General features: G+C 36.2%; 1 pseudogene; it reads right to left on the minus strand.

Annotated features, from left to right (window-relative positions):
• Nucleotides 1-8,407: 8,407 nt before the first annotated feature.
• LOC102023841 lies at nucleotides 8,408-9,284 on the minus strand (annotated as a pseudogene).
• Nucleotides 9,285-10,824: the final 1,540 nt, after the last annotated feature.

Raw genomic sequence — 10,824 nt, forward strand, 5'->3', positions numbered from 1 at the left:
TATTAAATATATTACATGAATTTGCTTAGTTATATAAAAATTTGGAGTGCAAATTTTCTTTCTTTGGTAAAGCATATTATCAATTCATTTTTATTTATATATTTCATATGTGTATATTCATACTTTATAGTATATATTTGTGAAAGTACACAAATATCTATGTATACATTAATTTATTTCACGTAAGTAAAATGACTGATATTTTAGTGTGTATTGTTGTAACGTCAGCTCATTATATATTTTACTCAATACTTTGTAGAAAAGACATATAAATAAAATAATATTATTATGAATGTAATGTCTCAATTTCAGAAATATATTCACTTTACCTGGCTAGAAATACTTTCCTTGAATAGAAACATTATGTAAGTATTTATTTTCTAAAAAGGAGATAAAAGTATAAAAAACGTATTTATTTTCACTAGCTGGCTGAATGGATTTATCCTAAGAAACATTATTTTGCCCATTTAGGCAACAGCATTTATAAGGAACATACAAAAAATATGATGCATCAGAAATGAAGCTCTATTTTCAGCTTGCCCAAGAAAAATTTAAAACATTATAATTTATGCTTCTTTAGGAAGTCAGAGATGAAAGATTACTTTGGAAGAAGCCTGGGTCAGAAGGAGCAGTAGAACACTATCTTTGACATAAAAAATAGTATAAGAAGGCTGGCCCCAATAGTGGTGTTGAATTATTTCAGGGCATCTTTTCCCAAACCACCTTGAATCTCAAGAAAAAATGAAGCAGATAACGCGGGAGGAATAGAGTCCAGATAGAGAAGTAATTTATCACACAAGTAGCAAATACATCCTTCATGAAAACATATCCCCAAATCATGAGAATTATTATTTTGAGATTACTAATTAAGAATGGATAACAACTTACCTAATATAAACATTTTATCAGGCATTCAAATTATTACAGTTGATTTGTTGATGCTTGCACGTATACATACATCTACTATCAAGAACTAATAAGTTTCACTGAATTACATAATAGTCTATGGAAAATTGCTTATACATTCAAGACAAAAATATTATCTATAATTACTTGATTGTACTATTTTAATTAATAAGATACTTATTGTTAATTATATAGAATTCTCATTTTATTTTATGTTTTATTTATTTATTTTTTGTCCTTTTGAGACAGGGTCTCACTATGCAGTTCAGGCTGGCCTTGAGCTCACTCTGTAGCCCAGGCTGGTCTTGAACTCACAACCATCCTCCCGCCCCAGCCTTCTGAGTGCTGCAAATAAAGGAGTGTGCCACCACATCCAGCTAGAATTCTCATTTTTATGTAATGTTTTATCGTATGTGATTTTAGTCATTGTACATTAATGTGAAAGCATTTTAAAATAAAAACAGCTTGAACACAAGAAGAGGCAAAAGTAACCATGACCTAAATATTATAGGTTAACATTTAGTAGTTTTAGTAGTGATAGTAGAAGGTATATTTGATGAACTACAAATATCATACAGTGATTTGCTTTTCATGAAGAGAAATAGATGACTCAAGAAAAACTCCCTTCAGAGGTTCCATTATTCTACAGACTTCATTACATTGAAACACTGTCATGTGGTTTTTGAAGTGTTCATTATATACAACTTCATAGTTATAAACTTTTTGCAAGAATTATACAACGCTATTTACTCAAATTTTTCAGCTGCTTGTATTTTGCCTTATTTGCATTGTTTCTTACCTCCATTTTTCCCTCTTCTTCCCCTTTCTTTTTTTCCATTATGTATCTGTTTCTAGTCAGATCTTTAATACTCAAATGCTTATTACTACAGGAAAATAAGGATACTCTCTTGCTTAACAATTGGAACAATAAAACCAGGAAGTTTACTACATGCATAATATCATACTTCATGTTCACCTTTTCGTCAAAAATTCAATAATATCCTTTTTTTTTTTTCCAGTACGGGGAATTGAACTCATGACCTTGCGCTTGCCAGGCAGGCGCTGTGCCGCTGAGCTAAATCCCCAGCCCCCAATAATATCCTTTATAATTATATTTCTCACTTCAGAATCTTACCTTACATTGCATATTTAGCTCTTACGTTTCCTTAGTCCACCTTGATTGTTATAAAAGATAAAATCAGATACATAGTAGAATTTTTTCTTCTCCTAAGACTTAACTGGGGACAAATCTATTAAGTAAATAGTCTTTCAAAATACTACACTTAAGTATTTGTACTATTTTTATTTCTATTTCATGGAATACATATTTTATTAAAGATAAATTCTATCCAAAATTTCTTTCGATGGGAATTCAGTGTAACTTCTAGCATGATCTACATTGCCTTTTAAATTTGACTTCATTTAATGAATAAATTCAATTTTCAGTCTCTTATTTAATCTAACATTTTAAAGAATCTTGAAGATAGTACTATAAAAGGTTTCAATTCTACGTGCATTTCTGGACTCATAATTGCTGCTGAAGTCGCACAGTCTGGAGAAATCCATAAACCTCTTTAGTACTATTTTAATGATCCTGAGGGGAAAAAATAGTGAAAAGATGTAAGATCAGGTGAGTTATTGTCACCAAGACACTAGTAGACTCATCAAATTAAAGGCGTATTTATTGCAAACAAAGAAAAAAACTGTTCATAAAATTCATATCCTGGGAGCAGGTGTGGGAGAATAGTACATTTGAAAGTTGGTATTCTTTGTTTCTTTTCAAACAAATTGTAGCTTTTTCTTTTAAGAGGTCTTTTGGAATGTTCAATTCATTGGAAACATTTAGAAGTGTCATCCATTACATGATTCTTTCAATTAAAATGTATGCAGATTAGTTCCCCATTAGGATGTAGATACACAATGATGAGCAAGATGGTCCTGATCATATATTCTTGTGCAGGGGAGAGATGTTAGTAAACAATCACCAAATTATGATATAACTTCAACTCTAAAATGTGTGGTGAAGAAAGTTTTTAAGATATCATAATTTTATGTACACGTAAAAGACTATGAGGAATTCCTGTTTGCACCTAACTATAAAAAAAGGAAGTTTGTTATGTAAAAACAATAAAAATTGTAGAATGGGATGGGAAAAGGGCAGAGGCAGGAGGAGGCAGTCTAAGGTCATACAGCCCAGACTACACTTTAAAAGTAACACCAAAGGTGGCATGATGTGAGACTTTGAGAGCTCACAAATAGGAACGTCTTTTGCAATGCAATGAATATTGTTTTCATTGTAGATACGTGATAGAATACTAAAGGCTTCTATCTAAGAAATGTAGAAGTCACATTATGGTTATGATTATTATGGCTTTTTGAATAATGAGAGACTGCAGAAAAACAAAGTAATATTGTAGAAGAAACTGAAGGTATTGAATATGTCTACTTAGGATAAGGAGATTTTGCTAAAACCAGGACAATGCATTGATGTGCAATACATTTATAAAGCAAATAAAATATATTGTGGTGATAGATAGAACAGAATTCTCTCTAGTATTCAACTCTTCCCAGAATTCACTTGGTGGGGTCTTACTGAATATTTTGTCTGTCCAGTTAAATTGCAGTAAAATGAGTTCATTTTTTGTTGTTATTATTTTGAAAGATGTAGCAGGCGAGAAAACAGACACAAGTAGTTAGAATACTTTTAAGTGGGGTATAATTTGCTTTGCTTTTCATTATCTAGATTTTTTCAAATCAACAATACTTTTAACATCTAGAATGTAGATATCTATAATGATTCATTAAAAACAAACTCATACGTACCGAATTTTGTAGATTAGCTGTTGGGCTGCCTTACTTCCAACAACACTCTACTCTGAAACACGTGCTTATATTTCTCATTTACCTAAAGTGATAAATCATCTTCCGGCCCTGCAGAGTCTGATGCATGCAGAGAGTTCGTCACTGTTTGTCAGCATATCTTAACACTCTCACTATGAACTCGTCCCCATAAGTAGATAAATAAGACTTTAGCAAGCAATAGAGAACCATTATCCTCTTCTCCCTCCTGTTCATCAAGCTTGCTTTCTGTAGCTTGGGCATCTAGCCAGAACCCTGTATCTATTACAGATTGCGCTTTGCCCCTTTATGACACTGTAAATCAGGCTTTTAAAGTAAGGCACATCATTGTGATAACATTCAAAGTTGCCGTTGAGGGCAAGCAGAGTCTGTCATGTTAGGAGTATTGATGATAAGAGACAGAAGGCAACTCAGCCCAATTTAAAAAGTGAATTTATTAGGACTCTAAAGCCTACTGAGCTCAGAACTAATGACGGCAGGAATAAGGTGAGTTCTAGAGGGTCACAGGACAGGAAGTCAGAAGTATAGCCTTTGTCTATTGAAAAGCACACTTTATTAACATGGTACAGCTGCCAAAGAGGAAAACAGCATGCCCACCGTGCCCCTACTAGATCTGCCCCTCAAGCAAGACTGACTGAAGTTAGAAAATGTCTATTATGTGAGACTCACTACTGCTTTGCAGGTCATATTGAGCAGAACACATAGAATGTCATCACCCAGGTACATGTTGCCGGATGTTCCAGAGCTTGGATTTTGACTTTACTGGAATTCTAAACACCATGGAACAAAGACTAGATGCAGAGGAACAGCACTTAGTAAGGAAATTAAGAGTGTCTTTTTCTGTCCTGGCATTTATTGAAAGCTATACCAAAGATTATGAAAACCAGATGTAGCACCAAAATAATGTGAAGTTAGAATCCAAATTAACAACTACCTGGTGTTAGTATCATGAGGAGATCTTTCAATATTAGAGTTGTGATATAATAATAAAATAGACACTATTGTGTAAGATTTTATTTCAGGAATGGAAAATTCTAAGTGTTCAATAAATTATATTTACTAGCATCAATATAGTCATCATTAACTTCATTATTTATGCAACATGAGAATGATTTAGAAATTCACTTAAAAGTTTAAATTATGAATAATAGTGACAGTGATGATGAAAATAATTCATATTGGAACTGTTTTATAATTATGGACACAAATTTTTGACAGATTAACTGATTAGTATTGAGATATATAAAGGTCTGGATATCTAGAAATTAGAAATTTTGCCCTATAAAAATCTTCTAAAGAAATATGTTCCAAGAGGCAATGCTGGATGTTTGTTAGAGACTTGGAAATATTTATTTATAATTTTTTCTTCATTTTAAATTTTATTTTCTTATTTGTACATGTTTTCCATACCTAATAATCACTTTCTTCTACGGAATTTGTACCTGTACATGATATATCTTAATTCTTTTATTCCCATTCCCTTCCCCTCCCTTAAACCCTTCTTCCCATTTGCAAAGGCTTTGCTTCCATTTTTTCTTCTATTCTTTTTTAAAAAAATCCCCTTCCCTTTCTTTCCCTTTATCCTCCCTCCTGCTTTGTTGCCCTGCCCTTTTAAACAAGTTCTTCCTATTTCACAATGGATGTCCTCCATCTTGTTCCTTATTTACCCTTTGGGCTTCTCACACAAGAGTAAAAAGAAAAACCTGCAATATTTAACATTGTGAGTCTGATTTATCAACTGGATTAACAAAATCTTAATTTTACCCTTCTTATGGCAGAGTAGTACTCTAATATACGTAAATACCACATTTTCTTTATCCACTCATCTATTGATTGACATATAAGCTTTTTCCAAGATGTTATGGTTGATACAAGGTGTCAACTTGGAGAGTCTAGAGGTTTAGCTAAGTGACTCAGCAGGGAGCCAGGGTGCTTACTTTGTATTCATCCTGAGCCTGTGCAAGAGGAAGGCATGCAGAGGGTGTGGGTGTAGAGGACCACCTCACCCCTCAGGGCCGGTAGGCTGTGTAAAAAAAGGAAATTGAGAAAGGACTGGCTGTTGGTTCTTCAGAGGAGCTCCAGTCTTCGCCTTCAGCTTGGTCATCTCCTGGCTTCTGGTGCAGACTGTTTGGCTTCTGTCTAAGACGCTTCAGCCTTCTGGTGTTGGCTCTCCACCTTCATCGTAGATTCATCAGCATTCCATCGCAGACCCATCAGCCGCCTGATACGGACTTGCACAGACACTGCAGAGAGCTCCAGGCCCAGGGCTGGGCTCTTCAATCTCCAGCGTGCAGACACCTTCTGCACGCTTCCTCATCCGACTCTGTAGCTGACCATTGTAAGCCAAACTTGTAATTCCTTGTACATTTCTTTATCTTGTGTTATATCAGTTTCTCTAGTAATCCCTGAGTGATGCACAAGATTTAGCTATTATGAAATGTGCTGCTATAACTATCGATATGTGCATATCACTGTGACATGGTATTTTTAACCCTTTTGGGAAGATACCTAGAAGGGGAACAGGTAGATCAAAAGGAAGGAACCACTTTCTTTCTTATGGTTCTGTATTTATGAGGGAATAGTAATGCAGGTTCCATTTCTTATATTGATTAATGCAATTGAGGATGTGACTACCTGGTTCAAAGCTACACTTTAACTTTCTAGAAATGAAGTTTGAGGAAGGGATTAACTTCTCAAAACTCGGTCTTTCATAATATGATAATAAAATAATAATAATACAGGTTGGCTGTAAACCAGATATTTTTGTCTCCTAAAATTCATGAAAAGGGTGATAAAACTATATGAGAACATTTTGGAGGTTACAGCAGGGGTTAGCAGCTGCTTCTAGTCCTTTAAAAAAGAAAAGCATCCTTCCCCATCAGGAAAGTCTTTACTACTGAGCATGCAGCTTCAAGAGGGCTGCGCAGGACCCTGCAGTGAGAAGGGGACACCTGCCTGGCCAGTCAGACCACCTGAATCACCCTGGTGATCACTGCACTGACAGATGTTGCAGCCAGACTGCACTCACATGGGAAAACAACCAACCAAACAAACAAACAAATAAACAAACAAATAGGAAATGCTTTTTAAAAAAATCATTACAGAAAAGATTATGCTGCTGTTAGTTCTCCTCCTCAAAATGCATGCCTTTGTTTGAGTACATTTAACTCGTCACTCATCCTACTCTCTGGAGCAGTTCTGGAAGCCCTGTGTGTCCTTACCAGGTACAGGTAAAAATATGAATCCTGCTACTGAGGGCCATCCGGAGGGCGGGCAGGCACATAAACGTTGTAGTATGTTTCCATCCACTCTATTCCTCTGTCCTGGCACAGTGTGATTTCTGACTCCTCCTCAAAGTCAAAATGACTATTACAGGTGGATATTTTGAATCGATTCTGGACATTGGGGATGTCACGACAGTGCAACTAAGGACACTCTCAGAAGAGAACTTCTAGAACTGCTTCAGAAAGTGGCCAGGATGGTAAGCGTGTGCAGCGGATGAGGAGTATTTTGAAGGAGATGAATGGCAACTTGTGTTTCATTTAATATTTTTAAATTTAAGCATTCACTGTATTTTCTATCACATCTTGTACACTAAACTGTAATCTCCAATGGAATGGTATTACGATGTGAAATATTTGGAGACATGATTAGACCTTGCAGGGAAAACTGTCATGAATAAAATTGATGCCCTCAGGGCTTGTTTGCCCCTGCTACCCTGTGAGGACGTACAAGGAAGTTGCCATCTGTGGGAAAGCCAGGCTTCACTAGATACCAAATTTATGAAGTCTCAATCTGGGATTTCCCAGTCTTCAGAACTATAAAAATTTTTCTGCTGCATAGAAGCTACAGTCTCTAGTATTGTGTATTGCCAAACCAAACAAAGCATCTCACAGGGACCTTACTATCATTAATTAGTGGGTTAGTCTAGGGAGGCTAAATGAAAAACAATAAAGTAATAGGAAACTGCACTCTTCATGTTGTAGGGATATAATTATCTTACAAATTTTCCTTTTCCTTCAACAACAGAACCTGATGATCCTCAACATTTGATGCATCACAGAGGAATCTGGAATTTTCATAATAATTCATGTCAAGATAGCACATTTCATTTTATGAATTATAAATATTAAAGTTACCAAAAGGTCTTTGTGTGTTTTCAATAAGTATTCAACATGTAAAATAAAATTAATATTTAGAAGTATCGTTCTAAATTCTAAAAATATTTAGAAGTATCAGTCATGAAATATGATGTTCAAGCAAAATATAGTTTCTTTAGATTTTCTATACATGAAAAAATAATACATAAAATCCAAAAGAATAAAAACATATGTATAATTTGTATATATATAGTCAGCTGTAATAATATATAAATATATACCAATAATATATAACCATTTATATATGTATACATACAAAACCATTATAAAATACCTGTCTCAACTGTTTAGCATATCCTTTTTTTTTTTTTTTTCAGGAACACACTTTATTATACTTTTCAACTCTACATAGAGTAGAAAGAAGCAATGAAAAAAATTCTTAGAAACAAGTAAGGCTTACATGGCCAGGTGGGTTCAATTTTTATCACAGCTGGAAGGGATTTGAAGTATGTTGACCAGGGACAGGGAAACGGTATCCTGAGTCAGCCTACGATGTATCTTACATAAGGGCCTTCAATGTCCTCTCCGTTCTCGTTGCTGCAGTACAGCTCAAGCACCAGGCTGCGCGCATGGTGGCCCAAATTTTGCTTTGCAGCGCTCCTCGCAATCTCTGTCATCATCTGTTCCAGACGTTCCTTGCGCTTGACTGCTGCCATAAGAAGGCATAAAGCATGTACACACCCTGTGACGCCGTCGTTACCTCCAGTTTACGCTCTGTCTTAAAGTAATCTATGAACTGCTTGAGGGTCATCTCCTCACCACTGGGCTGCGGACCTTGCAAGTCAAAGCGATCCCACAATGTCCACTTCCGCTTAGAGTACTGGTGATGGGCTGGGGCAAGAGGCTGAGAGAAGATGAAGGGGGATAGGGCCAAGTTGATGAAACTGTTCCTATAGGACTGAAGCTGCTGGTGTTCCTACACCACTTTGTACAGGTCCAGACACATCAGGCCGACAACAGCAGCTGTTGTCATTGCAATGGCCGGGATGATCTTTCCTGCAATCGTCTTATTCTTATGCCGGTCTACAAGAGAAATGCCATAGTTCTCTGCTTGGAGGTTGGAAGCAGCTGCTATGAAATCCATATGGAAGCTGCTGTCATCATCCTTCTCAAAGTCAATAAGGCACATTTTGAACCCAGAGAGACTGGCTGGGCTGGGAAGTGTAACCTTCAGCTCCTCCAGATGGCTGTCATCAAACAAGCACTGGCCTTCTGCAGTTCCTTGTCAGAAACATGGGTCTTCACACCGGACTTAGGAGTGAATCCGGCCTGAAGAAACTACAGCAGTGTGGCTAGAGCAACCCGGCCCTGAGACCCCACCTGCCCATATATCTGGGCAAATAGGTTGGCAGTGGCCATCACATCCTTAGTTGTACAGAAGCTATTTTCAATTTGTTACAATCCTTTTGTCAGTTTTTAGTTCTATTTTTTGTGCTATGGGAGTCAGATCCAAAAATCTGTGCCCAGACCAGCCAGAATCCCAAAACGTTTCTCCTATATTTCCTGTCTTATTGTTGTGTTACAGTTTTGGGTGTGACGTTTTCATCTGATTTCTTTTGAGGTGGTTTTCCTATACAGTGAGAGAAGTGCTTCCAGTTCCAATCCTTTGTATATGGATGTCCAGTTCTTCCAACACGATTTGTTCCAAATACTGTCCCTTCTCCCATGTATTCTCTTGGTTTCTTTGTCAAAAGTGAGCTAACTATCAATCTGTGGTGCATGGTTTATGGCTAGATGTCCCCACAAAGCCTCATGGGGTCATGAGGGGTGGGTTTCTCAGAGGTGGCTGCATCTAGATTTTATGATTGACTCATGGTCCAATGCTGAGATTAAAGATGTGAATGCCACACTTGCTCTAGGGCGAGTAGACTGAATATCATATAAGGGATGCAAAGAGGCCTTTCTCCTCTCTCCTGTTGCTTTTGTCTGTTGCTGCCATGTGCCCCTCTGCCTTGGGGCTAGCGATTATGGACTGAAACGTCTACAAGCTAAGAGTGAAATAAACCTTTCCTCCCTTTACTTTGGGTGATGGGTATTTTGTCTCAACAATGTAGAAATTAAGACACATGGATATATTTTTGAGATTCTATTTCTATTCTTTTGGCCTGTTTTAATTCCAGTTTCATCATGCTTTTTTGATTACTACAGCTTTTTAGTATGATTTAAAGTTTAATGTTATTGTATCTTTAGCTTTGATCTTTTTGCTAGTGATTGCTCTCTCTGATGTTGTTTAATATTTCATTTAAAAAAATCTGTCTTTTGTGACAACATAAAGAAGTGTGTAAGAAAATTTTGTTGTTGTTGTTGTTTTGTTGTTGTTCTGAGAATCAAACTCAGGACCTTGAACTTGCCAGGCTGGTGCTGTGCCACTAATCTATCTTCCTAGCCCAGAAATTATTTTAAGTGAAATTTAATAGGCATATAAAGAAAAAATACCACATACGCTCACATACATGTAGCAGCTAAAAATGTTTGATGTCACAGAAACAGAAAATTGAATAATGGTTAACAGATTATGGTGGGAATGACAGAGAATAGAAAGTGGATAATTAGGGGCTGGGGATTTAGCTCAGCGGCAAAAGCGCCTGCCTGGCAAGCGCAAGGTCGTGAGTTCGGTTCCCAGTACCAGAGAAAAACAAAACAAAAACAAAACAAAAAAAAGAAAGTGGACAATTAATCCAATTAACCAAGCATTCAGCTAGATTTTAGAAGTAACCTCTATTATTCTATAGCTCAGTGGGGTAAATTATTTGCAAAAATTAATTGTGTACTTTGATGTAGCCAGTAGAAAAGACTTTGAATGTAATCACAAAAAGAAATGATGTTTGATGTGAGATCTGATCATTTTACCTTGCATAAGTTAATGTCTATGAGAATATAACCAATAAATTTGTATGCT

Source organism: Chinchilla lanigera, unplaced genomic scaffold, assembly GCF_000276665.1.
Source record: "Chinchilla lanigera isolate Chin_1 unplaced genomic scaffold, ChiLan1.0 scaffold00034, whole genome shotgun sequence".
Lineage (NCBI taxonomy): Eukaryota > Metazoa > Chordata > Mammalia > Rodentia > Chinchillidae > Chinchilla > Chinchilla lanigera.